Raw genomic sequence first — 14,029 nt, forward strand, 5'->3', positions numbered from 1 at the left:
CAGATTCTTCAACACCTCTCGAGGAAGCTTCGAGCACTTACTACACGCGCGATTGGTCAGACAAGTAACAGTCTTTATCGACTCCCTGTCGGCCTCACTAGTTGCGATATGGTCTTAAGCCTTTTTTTGGTTCCTACAAAGGGGTGGGTGGAGCCACCTTCTTGAACTCCTCTAGCATTTAGGGGTGAAATGCCTCCCAATTGGCTTTATACACCCAATTGCTAGGAAATCTTATGCTTTTTATGTCAGTGAGGAATCGGTCGAAGACGAACGGGAACGATGACGCACTTCTTTGATTGATGATGACATGTGTCGAGAATCACTCCTCGCTTGGTATATTTAGAGAGCCGTTTAGCTCTCTGATGTGGAATATCCCTCAAGCTTTTATCATCATGTGACCTCTTCTTTGACGGGGTAGTTGAAGGAGATTTAGATGAGTGCCTACCTAGGGTGAGTTTCCCCTTCCTCCCCTTCAACGACTTAATTGTAATCGACTGGCATGAGCCACAATCATCAACTTTATGGCCCACCCCAAGGAACCAGAGGCAAATTCGGTGTGGATCCTGATGGAGATTTCCGACCCATAGTCCTAACACCTCTCGAATCCGGTCTCTGGAGTAGACATAACGAGGATTCTGAGAAAATGCAGTAGAAAATCGCTGAGGCAATCGAAGCGCTGTGTATGTGAAAAAATAGAACTGAGACAATGGGTGCGATGCATGCCATTAATACCAATGTCGACGTCATGGCCAAGAGCGGATGGAACCCGCCTAGCAACCTCGATTCGAAGATGCACTGCATCCTCTGCTTTTGAAAAGTTTCCAAAGCTGCAATCAGTATATCGGATACATCAAAGATGAGGAATCCATGGGAGGACACAATCCATTAGAATGTCTTTTCCTTTTGGCCATTTCCTTAAGGTGAAAGCTGGCCATATAGGAGCTAAAAGATTTGGTAAACGTTTCACTTTCTGTCATGTCTGCGCCACGGGCGCATCCATTTACGCTCAATATGGACTATTTGTTTATCATTTATTTACAACAGACTCTTGAATCCATCTATATTTACTTTGGGAACTTTATTTCCCATTTGCGAGACTTTGGTGCTTTATTATTTTTTCCAACAAACTACGTATACCACAATGCACCTGGCTACAAGCATCGATTCCTGGCTGTTCCTATTGGTTATCAAAGGAACTACACCCCCCAGAAGCCCTAGGGACTTGCCCTGCTTCCACCAGCCCAGGAACAGAAAGGGTTTGGGTGGTTGTGCCAAAATAAAGTGGACAGATAAGTACACACACAGCAGAGAGGAAAGAGAACAAAGAGTAGGCCAGAGCAGCAAGGGAAAAAGGTACAGAATGAATTCCCTCTTGGGGTGTATGCAGATCTAGGAAAAGAGTATTCCACGAACTTTAGGAAATACTCTAGCCTTCTACACAGTTTGCTATAACAGAGGCCCACGCTGTTTGCTGATGGCTTGGAACAGCAGCTATGGGTGTCTGTAATGTAGAAACGAAACAAGGGAAGGGGCAGAGGTTGACTGATGGGAACCAACAGACAAGCTCTGTACAAAAGGGTCTACAAACAGTACAAGAGAAGATACTACAGACAAATCCAGGAAAGGAGGTGATAGCAAACTAGCAGAAGGAAATGAAGGGAAAGTCGTGTAACAGGATAGGATAGCAGAGGACAGTAAGGAACAAGGTTGAGAGCTCAGAGGAGCAGGAAAGCAATGAGCAAGCCCACAGGAGCAGGGCTGTAAGTTAGAGAGCCCAGATGAAAAGGGCTTAGGGCAGCAGAGTAAAGCAGGCTGCACGGTAAGGAACCCAGAAGGGCCGGGCGGCAAGGAGTGGGCCCTGAGGGGCAGGGCCGCTGACCGTAGAAGGTAGCAGAGGACTGTAGCGGGCTGCTAGGTCGAGAACCCATCGGAAAAAGATAGGTAGTAGGCAGCGGAGCGTGATAAGCTGCAAAGTAGGAAGGCCAGAGGACAAGGGCTGTAGGCAACCGGAGTGAGGTAGGCTGCAGAGCAGGGAGCCCAAAGGACAAAGGCTGAAGGCAGCCGGAGTGAGACAGGCTGCAGAGCAGGGAGCCCAGAGGACAAGGGCTGAAGGCAGCCGGAGTGAGGCAGGCTGCAGAGCAGGGAGCCCAGAGGACAAGGGCTGAGGCTGTAAAGCAGCAGAGCGTGATCAGCTGAAATCTAGAGAGCCCGCAGGGCAAGGGCGGAGGCTGGAAGGCAGCAGAGCGTGATCGGCTGCAATGTGGATAGCCCGGCAGGGCAAGGGCGGAAGCTGGAAGGCAGCAGAGCGTGATCAGCTGCAATGTGGAAAGCCCAAAGGAGCAGGGCTGTGAGGCAGGGAGCCTGGAAGGCAATGGCAGGAGGCAGTGAAGTGTAACAGGCTGCAAGGCAGGAAGCCCAGAGGAGCTGGACTGAGGTAGGGAGCCCAGAAGGATAGGGCTGTAGGCAGCAGAGTGTAGCAAGCTGCAAGGCAGGAAGCCCAGAGGAGCTGGACTGAGGTAGGGAGCCCAGAAGGCTAGGGCTGTAGGCAGCAGGGTGTAGCAAGCTGCAAGGCAGGAAGCCCAGAGGAGCTGGACTGAGGCAGGGAGCCCAGAAGGCTAGGGCTGTAGGCAGCAGGGTGTAGCAAGCTGCAAGGCAGGATCCAAGCAGGAGAGATGGTAAACAGCATACAAAGATCTGTAGAAAGACGCGAAAGGTGGAGGAAGGACTCTCAGATGCAAGAGGCTGAGCCACTGCAGGCAGCAGCCTTTATACTGCCTAGTCCAGCACATAGGCAGGCTAATTGGTTGCACCTGGCTAAGCACACCTGCAGGCAATCGGCCACCTCCCTTTCTGTTCCTGGGCTGGTGGAAGCAGGGCAAGTCCCTAGGGCTTCTGGGGGGTGTAGTTCCTTTGATAACCAATAGGAACAGCCAGGAATCGATGCTTGTAGCCAGGTGCATTGTGGTATACGTAGTTTGTTGGAAAAAATAATAAAGCACCAAAGTCTCGCAAATGGGAAATAAAGTTCCCAAAGTAAATATAGATGGATCCAAGAGTCTGTTGTAAATAAATGATAAACAAATAGTCCATATTGAGCGTAAATGGATGCGCCCGTGGCGCAGGCATGACACTTTCTTCTTTGGACCACGTATTGAAATCTCCAAGAATGAATAGGTGCAGTTGTTCTATCATGAGATTGGCTACTGTGTCTGAGAACCTTTTTACAGCGGTGGGATTGAAGCAAGGTGGTCTGTATATGAGCAGGAAGGAAAGGTGTGGTTTGAAGGATGAGTATAAGGCCTATGAGGAGTGTTCAAAGTGTGAGTTGTCTGTAGGTTGCAGAGTTGAGATTCTGATGTGTTCCTTGAGTACTACATGTTTTCATCCTCCTATTTTTCTCTATTTGTTTGGCTTGGAGGAGTTTGAAATTGCATGGGAATAGTGTGCTATCAGCTTATAGTCAGCACCTTGAAGTAAGCGTCTTGTAGTCTGTTAATAGCCATGTGTCTTTGATTAATTGAGAATCATTACGCCTTTGCTGAGGATCTAATCGATCCCCGTTCTGTGCTTAGACATATAGTGAAAATGCGTCAGGTTGCAATGTATCTTATCCTCTTCTTCAGGGTACCATTCTGATGCTTATTGTGGCCTTGTGTTGGCCATGCATTTTCGGTTTATCTTGTATCTAGTGGATATTGATGTTCCTGAGATTCTGGATGCCTGCTTCATTAGGATAGATGCCTTGCTAAATAGTTCCAGAAAGTTATGTTTGTTCATTGAGCTCATTTGTCTTCTGGTTCCTTGCATAAACCACTGTTTTTTTTAATAAATGGGCATGCAATTCCTTTGTGATTAAGGGTGTGATCAGTCACAAGTACCCGTTAGTGCTGTGTGAACTGGGTGCTTTGAAGTGGGGGAGATTGTCCATTTTCCTCTGGTAACAGTGGGCATTATGAAACCAGAGCTTGCGTGCATTTGTCACGATCCAGATTGTGTATGCACGTTTTATCGTCTACTGCTGATAGCGCTAGTATGGTGTTCCTGACCAATCTCACCTACCTTACATTATGTTGTATGTTGACTGTGTTGGTAGGCTGAGATGTAGAGTGAGATGTAGAGATTCTTTGGTCTCAGTTGTGGTCTCTGCCTCCAATATGTGTCTTTGGTGAAATTGTTAGGTGTTGTGCTCCTTCTCTTTAGAGGGGGTCCCACATTTGTATATATCAGGTATGCATAAAGTTAATCTAGTTGTACAAAGGTCAGCGTAGCTGTGCAAAACAGCACACTAACTAGCTACAGCAATTCATCTATCTATGGCTATAGCTCTAACAATGAATTGAGATATGTATAATATGAATGGATCTTCACGTAAAATGAATCTACCTTCAACAATGAATCCAGCTGTGCATACAACTGACCTAGTGGTGCAGGAAAATAAAAGCAGGATGCAGTTTGTCATTGGCCATTATCTGATGGTAGACATGCACTGTGGACTAGGGGGTAGATGTACATTGGCACCAGGTGAGTGGACAAGCATGTGCCACCCTTTGGTTTGGCCCTTTGTCAGCTGCTGAGGCTAGGATACCCTTGGGGCACTATTGTGCAGTTCTCTTACAAGTAACCTCTGGAATGACTGACCAGTAGCTAGTGGGGGCCGATTAGGTTAGGGATAGGGACAGAGACTGAGTGGTAGGGCAATGGGCTACAAGTGTCCACTCTTTTGTCAAAGCCAAAAACACAAACAGCAGTGAAATGATTACAAACACACCAAAGGTCTAGTGAGGGCATGGACAGCACAGGGAAAGTCACTGTGTCCATCCCACCATTGTAAGAATGAGTGATAAAAGATGGGTGAGTTAAATTTCCTTTCAGACAAAACAAACTAAGGAACCCCCACTTTATGTGCACCTTATGTGTAGATGCAGTAGTGACACTCTACATTTTTGTCACTCAAATGGGCAACTGTTTCAGAGAAGTGGGGGTGGGATCTAGCCAATAATAACAATGTGGGGACCGTGGAGATAGATCATGCTGGAGCTTGGCAGCAACAATTCGGACACCTGGATTAATGGCAACTCTTACATTGAAAGGGAGGCCATCTGGACCCTTAGAACTTGATCTTTTACACCTATTAAGTTGAATTTCTATGTCATCCACTGAGAATTTACCATACCACATATGGAGGGTGTCAAAATGAAAAGCTAATTTCGTCCTAGATGAAGGGAAACATTTATTTATTTAGTATAATGTTCAACCCAACATGATATCCTGAATAGTATTAGATAGCATATCATGTGGGCAGTTAAATAAACTGTGCATATATTTCCCCAAATAATGTGCAGATTTTTTTTATAGAGGTTTAATAATCCAGGGATTGACATTTCTGGGGATTGTTCAATATTCAGTATTTGGAAGAAAAGCTACCTTGTACCAATTTTCAAAAAGGTTGATGGATCCAGTCCAGGCAATGATCATCCTATTGCTCTGCAAGACTCTACTGCAAACATTTTTGCTGCTATACTGTTGGCTTAATTTAACAAATGGGAAACTAAAATCGGTAAACCCACGAAATTCCAGAGAGGGTTTAGAACACAAATTTGAACATTACTTAATGGCTGTCTTACTTCTGGAGAAGCAAGCATTAACAACAAAGAACATCTCATTATTTAATGTGTGCTTTGACTTATCTCTTACCATGTCAATCAGAATCGCGTATTGAATAAACTCTGGTCTTGGGGAATACATGAAGGTCTATTGAAACTAATAATGAGTTTGTATCTTGATACTTCTGTTTATATTAGATTGGAGAAGGGAGGGACTTTTAGTAAAGCGATATTTACATTTACCTTTTAAGGACTGTGCCAAGGCTGTCTCCTGGCACTGACATTTTTAATTTAAATGTATCTGGTTTGAATGAATATTAATTCATTTCCACCTAAACTGTGCCATCTAAAAATTCAAGCATTGTTATTCGCTGACGATATCATGCTGTTTGACCAAATGCAAGATGGTCTACAGAGTGCTCTTTGTGCTTTGGAGGATGATATGAATCTGCATAACTTTAAAATAAAGCCCACAAAATCAGCTGTTTGAATAAAACAAGCAGGTCAAACTAGGAAAGAAAAATTCATCTGGTTTTTGGAAAGGGAAAAGATTCCACATGAAGCCAATTTTACGTATTTGTGATAAGGAAATTTGTACATTTTTTGGCACACATTTGTAAAATTAAATCAAAGTATGATTCTCGCACTAACAAAGAATTATTGTGTACAAGTGATACCTTCTTTAACTTATGGGCTAGAGTTATCTCCTCTTCCCTCTTTAATAGCATTAGACCGCTCCGATGGGGTCTTTTGGAAAAAGATCTTGGGACTGTCGAATTCAACACCACAAGCAGTGATCCGAGACGAATAAGGGCTCCAAGCATGGATTTCTATAATAAATCGGAATAAATTGAACTCATTCTATAAGATGTTAATTCCTAGTATGTATAATGATTTGAATGAAATGTGTCAGGAAAAATCAAGTAAAGTTTTAAATAAGTATATTTAAGAATGTGAATCAGTTTTGTCAGAACTAGATACCAACTATTTGCTCTGCAGGAGAATCCAGCAAAGATCTTGAGGAAGCTAAAATCACATGGCTGGTGCCAACAATTACAAAAGTTAAACAAATATAAAATATTTAAAGAATATGTTAAAATCTCTAGACCAATACACAAGTTACAGACATATCTCCTTTGTTATCCCATCAATCATTTTGCTGTGCTTTTATGAGATTCTGTTTTAATCTATTCAGACCCCTGGCGAGATGGGGTCCTATTTGTGGCTTAAATACTGAAAATCACGCTGGCAAGCTCTCTAAAAATCCACTGTATCAGGGATCATTGAAACACAACATTTTGAATTGTGTGGCTATACAGAATTATAGAAGACTTTTATTAGAAACATTTGTGTATTGCCCTACTATGGCTTTTAGTGAGGAACTTTGGTTGTGCCCAATGGTGGGAAATAATGCATCATTTACCATGGCACTTATTAGACGTCCTAAGAAAATTCATGAACTTTTAGATGATGATTTCTATTATACAATATAATGAATTGTGTGTTTGATATATTGGATTAATTATTCGTATAGCCTTTTTTGATGCATGAAATGTTGTAAAACTGTCTTTTAATGTATATATTTTTTACTTTTCATAAAACAATTGTGAAAAGTAAAAAAACTGTAATACAATAAAAATTAATTCTCTCATTCTGCTCTCCTCTCTCAACATCGTATCATTCTCTTCTACTCTTCTTCTCTTTCCAATGCCTCCACCCTCTTCCTCAATGTCACAAGACATTTTCAACTACTCCTAACTGTGTAGCCCTACATTGCCCCTCCTTCATCTACTTTCCCCCAGGTCTCCTCCTCTTCAATTCCCCTCTTCTGGCTAGGTTTATGACCCCCCACACAGCTCCTTGCTTTAGCTGACTCTCTGTCACTTTCTAATATGCCCTTACCTTGCCTGTGCCCCCCTCCAGGACCTGTGTTTCACTCCTCAATGCTTCTTTCAAATGTGTCTTACACTAACTCCTCTTAACCTCCTGCTCCTTCTTTCTAGTCTTCCTTTCCTACCCTTTATTCTTTCCAGCACTCCTTCTCCCATCCTGTAACTCACTCTCACTCACTGCTCACTTTTCCTCCTCCAAGTCCAACTCTTCTCTTGCAGCCATGCAGCTAAGGGCTGGAGGTTAACCAGGCCCCCAGGCAAAAAACAGCTGATGTTTCTAGCACTGGTATTACTGGTGCCAGAAACACTGGAAATCCCACCCCCAATGGAGTCATGTGAGACTCCATGGAATGGGGAATGAGCACTGTTGCCTGCAACTGTAATATTCCAGCATTACCGGGATATCAGAAGCCGGTAACTGTTGGTCTGTTTCCCGGTATCCCGCTGGAATTACTGGCCGGATACCGGGAAACGTATAATGAGGGTGAAAGTAAGTAAAAGATACCTGGCAGAAATATCTTCCTGCTGTATGACTGAGGTGAGAGGGTGGATGTTATGATTTGAAAGGAAATGAGATACACACCACAACGAGGGATGGCAGATCGGGGTTTATATTGTCACAAATATTCATAAATAATAAACAACTGGCTGTACTCACGCATGGAACATTGTTCCTAGGACTTTCTTTTATAAAATAACTGAAGCAATGAGCAAGCTTGAGTGCTTCAATCTGGGTCTGGGTGGAGATTTTAATCCATTACTAAATAATAAAATGGCCTTGTTGAATGTTGTATTGGTAATCTGGTTCATTCAAATTCAAACTTGAACCTGCTCTTTTAAACTGCATTATGAGAAATGTTTGGATATTACTTTACCCGGTGGTGAAGTCATCCTTTTTTCACTCACTTATCCATGACTTGTATTCTAAGCTTGACTATCTCTTTGTTTGTCAAAGTCTCATAAAACAATGTGTCTAGTACAGGAGCAGATGTAGTAGTAATATCTGAACATGCTAGTGCCCACTTAACTCGGACGATGGGAGGGGTCCATGTGGGACGCGTCAGATAGACCTTTCCATAATTTCTACAGGGGCCTACTGTATTTGCTTGGATACTTACTAAGAAAACAGACCTGTGCTTGACAGACAACAGTGGAAGTGTGACAATATTAAAGGAGGCACCTTGTTTACTTTGCAGGCTGTGGAAGTTGGTCATTTACACTAGACAACTACAGTAGGAGAAATGGGATAGATGTAGTAAGTGTCACAAAGTCCACTGAGGTTGGGGCACAAGAAAATACCACGCTCAGTGTGAAGTTAAGAATATTATTAAACCATGTGCATATAGGTGATAAGGGTACAAGTAAGAGTAACTCAAAAGGGAAGGAGTAACAATAAAGAAACAGAAAAACAGTTTGCTCTCGGAAGACCCACTTTCTGAGTCCTGTTGGATGTTTGAGCCTCACACCAATGGTATTATAAATCTTTTGTTCATGAACAGTGAAGCTGGCTACAGGTGGATGTGGAGGTTTGAAAGAAATGTGTCAGGAAAAATCAAGAAAAGTTTTAAATAAGCATATTCAGGAATGTGAGTCAGTTTTGTCAGAATAAGATACCAACTATTTGCTATGCTGGGGAATCCAGCAATGATCTTGGGGAAGCTAAACGCACATGGCTGGTGCCAACAATTACAAAAGTTAAACAAATATAAATTATTTAAAGAATATGTTAAGATCTCTAGACCAATACACAAGTTACAGACATATCTCCTTTGTTATCCCATCAAGCATTTTTGCTTTGTTTTTATGAGATTCTCGCGTTCACCCTGCCTTGTATTCAAAAGCTTTCTCTGTGGTACTTCACGTGTCAGGGGGGGATGGCTTCTCAACCCTGGGACTTCAGGCATCGCCCCCTATCCATCGGCATCCCTCCATCGGGTTCACTCTTGCCAACTTTGTCAATCACACAGTTTCTTGAACAGTTCTTACGATGCAGGATTCACTTCCCTTAGCTTCACAATCATCTGTCGGTCAAAGACTTTCGACTGTACAGAGGTTTTTACAAGACCCCTGTATGGCCACTTTGACCCCTTTCTCGCCTTTCCCAAGGCCTCTGGTAATGGTAGTTTCAACAATAGGGTAGTCGCCCAGAGTTTCCTGAGGGAGCACCCACGTGGTACCTGACTCCTCTGTAGCTGGTTTTCCCCTCTCGTAATAACAGTTCTATGTACTTACTTCAATTAGCCGTTTGCGACTTCTGTTCAATACAGTTCGGTTTCTTATCGGCTCTCCCTTCGACTCACTGGCTGTGATGAACCGCTTGGCTTTGCTTATGTCTGGAGTCAAGGTCAGTACCATGGTGGCAAGTGTCTCTCCCCGGCTTGGTTATCAGCAGAGGAGGGCCATTTGTACCGTTAATATCTGCTGCAACACACGCTGGCTATTATCCACGGTCTTACGATTCCATCCATTGAGGTTTCACTGGCCTGACTCGGAAAGGGCAAGGTTGCTTCTCTCCTTGTCACCCTCTCGATTTGCACCGTCTTTCTCCTTCCCTTGAACTGCCGTGCTGAGTTAGGTCTCTCGTTGTGCGGTCTGCCTTGCTCATTTTGTGCACTCATGCTCCATGTTTTATCCCTGTGGGGAAGGGAAAGGGCCATCAGGCGTGTGTGATTCTGGTCAATTGCCTGACTTTGCCTGACCATTGTGGTGGGACATGTCAGGTAAACGGCTCTTGTGTATGTCTGTCGTCTTTTGTGGTGCGTGAAAGTGTTTATGTCGGAAAATGGGGACTGGGGGCGTTAAGAGTGTTTGAGTATCCTACAGGTTAGGATGGGGAAAGGGTGTTATAAGAAGGGGACCACATCTCACCCATCGGTGTCCCACTTCCACTCCCCAAGAACCCCCCATCCAGGTAATGCTCCGTCACGGGTCCACCCATAGGAACTGTATCCAGTAGCAATGGCTGTGTCCTGGCCACCTGGATGACAGATCCGCGGGGACTAGTAAGTGAGACACCTTCAGATTTCTCACAGTTGTCAGTGTGTATATTAAGACACAGGCAATCTCTAAGTCAGAAAAACTCTGCTATAATAACATTTCCATTATGGGGAATTTGCAGATTTATGATCCACTCAATGCTAGTGAAGTTGGAATAATGGGGTCTGTTTATTTTCATGCTTGTGCAATGCATGCATGCTACGTTTCCCTTCTTCTGGTGAACAACTGTGCCTGTGGGATGCCTCTGAACCACAAAAAGTGCCCATCCCGATATGAAAAGTTTCCTACAGCCTGTGTCAGGGAAGAGAATGTCTTTCCTCACTCTTTTGGTCCCTTAAACTTTGGTAGTATTATTCCCATGAAGGGAGACGCTCTAATTTCCATAATGACAGTGTGGGTCTGGCAAGGGGGCTTAAATGCCAGCTTTAGGAGCAGGAGTTACTTTAAGGTGTATGACCATCCATGTTCCTTTTTGTTGATAACTGAGTAAGGCTGGTGAGGTTGTGTGTGCACTTCTCTCTCTCTACCCCCTCGGTAACCCTTTACATTTATAGAAGTGGTAGTTGGGTGAGTATCCTGGTAATTACTCCCTTAGGGATCCTGCAGGTCTGCATGAATAGAGGGGGGTTAATGTCCATGTGACTATCCCCTAGAATAGAGACTAGTCAGAGAGTTAGCTAGGGTGTAGGTGCTCTTCTGACTGCGGGGACCCAGGTGATTGGTTATGATAGGTTATTTATAACGTGCTTAATACCCAGAGGTTTCTGGATTGGGCGGGATGGTGATCACCTGTATAGTTCCTTTGGGAACAGTATTCCTTAGCTCAGGGCAGCTCCTTGCCTCATTGACTACCTCACGGTTAGCCCCAAGTTCAGACAGGGGACTTAGTCACATCATTTACTAGCTAGGAAGCTATGGAGCCTGCACATGGACTGCAACATTTATGCCATGTATACAGTGACTAAAATACTGCTCACAACTGTGTCTATTAATTTGTGTTTTCTACATTTGTCCCTGAATCTATGAGGAAATGTCCCACCTAGAGGATATTGTGCTAGACCAATATTTGACAAAATACAACTGTCTCACTAAGTGAACCAAAGATGGGAGGTTTAAAGGGTCCATATCTGGTAAAAAAAATTCTCCATAGCTATTGAGGTTATGAAACTTGGAAGTTTACTAGGACTGGATGGGATTATGGCAATTGTGTGTATATGGACCTATTGGTCCCGTATTTAGTGGAGATATTAGATAACTCAGCAAATGAAGGAATATTGCCAGAGTCAATACAGGAATTAATTATAACAATACTTCTATGGGCAGGCAAAGACAGCACTCTTTGAAAGAACTAAAAGCTTATACCTACACTAAACCCTGATGCAAAGATCTTTCCAAGGTTCTGGTCTTGAGACTGAAGGGGTTATTTGGTAAATTGATTGACAAACACCAGACTGGATTTGTGATTGATAGGCAAAGTATTGCTAATGTTAATACTCTGCAAAATCTGATAAGCATATTTAGAGAAAATGTGCTCCAAGCAGCGGTGGCCTGTTGTAATGCACATAAAGCCTTTGTTTGGGTCGGTTGGATCTTTTTGAGATATGTTATGGAGGTTCAGATTTGGAGAAGAGTTTATTAAAACATTTAGGATACTCTATGCTTGAGGGGAGATAATAATTTGTCTAATGGCTTACATTTTGACTGCTTTCATTTGGAAAAGGGGACTTCCCAGGGTTTTTTCCTCTATGCGTTCTCCTGTTACCTTGCACATCGACATAGCTTTAAATCAGAAGATTGGGACTAGGGGCCTGCAATTGTCATGGAAGGATTATAACGTTTTACATTATGCAAATTGCGGGATAAAATGGGAATGGAAGACCTGTCTAATGACACATTTCCTACAAGGGGGCTTAATGTAGCACTCTGCAAAATACCTGCGTACAAAATTAAATAATGGGAATCTGAACCCATCCCAAAATAATGTTTCCCCAGGCATTTTGAAGGCTGGTCCGTGAATGGGTTGGACAATGGCTTCATGCACCTGGGTATACAAATAATAATTAGAAAATAATGTCACTAAATTTGATAGCCATAACATCACGTTTAATAAAGCAAGATGGGATAGACCCAATTTGATTTTGTTGGGTTAAGATCAATCACACTCAAATGTGCTTTGGTCCCAAGATCCTCTATCTCCTGCAAGCCCTTCCAAGTCCCATGCTGATAAGAGACAGGGATAAGAGGGAAAATAGTTCTTAAAGAGCATCTTATTGGATGGGAATAGTTTATGCCTCAGTAGTGCCTGTTGTGGTGGGACGAATTGAAGTGAAGCTTTACATATGCAGAGTTGAAGAGGACCTAGAGGCCATTCAACCTAAAGGACTCTCCAAAATGTTTTTAATGGGAAGAGTCTTGTAGCAAGAGCTGGCTACCTGTGCAGAAAGGGGAAAATCCCCCCTACCAGTCAGAAATGTTGATGTCAATGGACTTGGTGCCAAAGCAGGCTAGTACCCTACTAGTAGTTTCGGGCACAGCTACCATCTGGAATCTGCTTTCATGGTCTGTGGACCATGAAAGCAGACACTTCCCTTCATGTTGCAGTATCAATCTGGTGGAATAACAGCCGCATGTTGGGAAACATTGAGATGCATTGGCAAAGCTTGATCAAAGCTGAGATTTGGAGAATTACGAATACATGGAAACATCAAAAAACTGTATACTTTGAACACCTGAAATTTGAAAACAAACTGTCTGCCTGTGAAATAAGCAGATTCATTCAGCTCTGCCGATTGTTGGAAGAAAAGGCATAATTAAAGCCTGAGGGAACTGTCGATGAGCCAGCTCGTATCAAGACAATGGCATAGGGAAATGCAACCAGCACCCTCAAAAAAAAAAGAAAGACACCTTGGGAAAGCAAACTTGTTTTGTGTGGCATGTACAGCACTGAGGGTCGAGTGGGTGGGAGGGCAAGGAGCAATCCAGCTGACACAGCGGTAATCCTAAACCAAAGGTAGCCCAAATGGGTGGGTGTTGGGGCATTCACTGAGCTGCAGGGAGATGAGGAAGTGGAAGGACTCATAGGGGCTTGAGTGGGAGATAAGTAGGGAGTGGAGGCAGCGATAGAGCAGGATCGGGATGACACAGAGACAAGGTATAAAGAAAAAGGAGCCTAGAGGTACAGGGATGCACAGAGAAGGCATGGGATGCGGGCATTTCATAGCTAAACCATGCCTACGATCTGCACTTTCCATTTGGATGTGCCACGCCTCCAGGGTTCAAATGATGCGTGTACGTGGGACTTTTCCAGACTCTAGTATAAGTTATGAGTCCTGTCAATTTAGACAGGAACTTTGAAGGACCTCACATGAACAATCATGGATTATGTGAAATATAGTATCAAAGAATAATTTCAAAAAGACCATTTGCTGTCAATATTTGAGTAATATATACAATGGTTCACCAAATGATTATACAGTCAACAAAGTTTCCTGATTAAAAAAATACAGGCAGAAGGGGTTAAACTGAATCATCCAATCC

At 43.4% G+C, this 14,029-nt stretch overlaps 1 protein-coding gene across 2 annotated transcripts in view; it reads right to left on the reverse strand.

Moving 5' to 3' along the window:
- Nucleotides 1-14,029, reverse strand: part of PKD2L2 (polycystin 2 like 2, transient receptor potential cation channel) — an 817,035-nt gene that overhangs the window by 767,078 nt on the left and 35,928 nt on the right. The window lies entirely within an intron of this gene.

The sequence above is a fragment of the Ambystoma mexicanum genome, chromosome 3p (assembly GCF_040938575.1).
Source record: "Ambystoma mexicanum isolate Mex_15411 chromosome 3p, UKY_AmexF1_1, whole genome shotgun sequence".
NCBI classification, from domain to species: Eukaryota; Metazoa; Chordata; class Amphibia; order Caudata; family Ambystomatidae; genus Ambystoma; species Ambystoma mexicanum.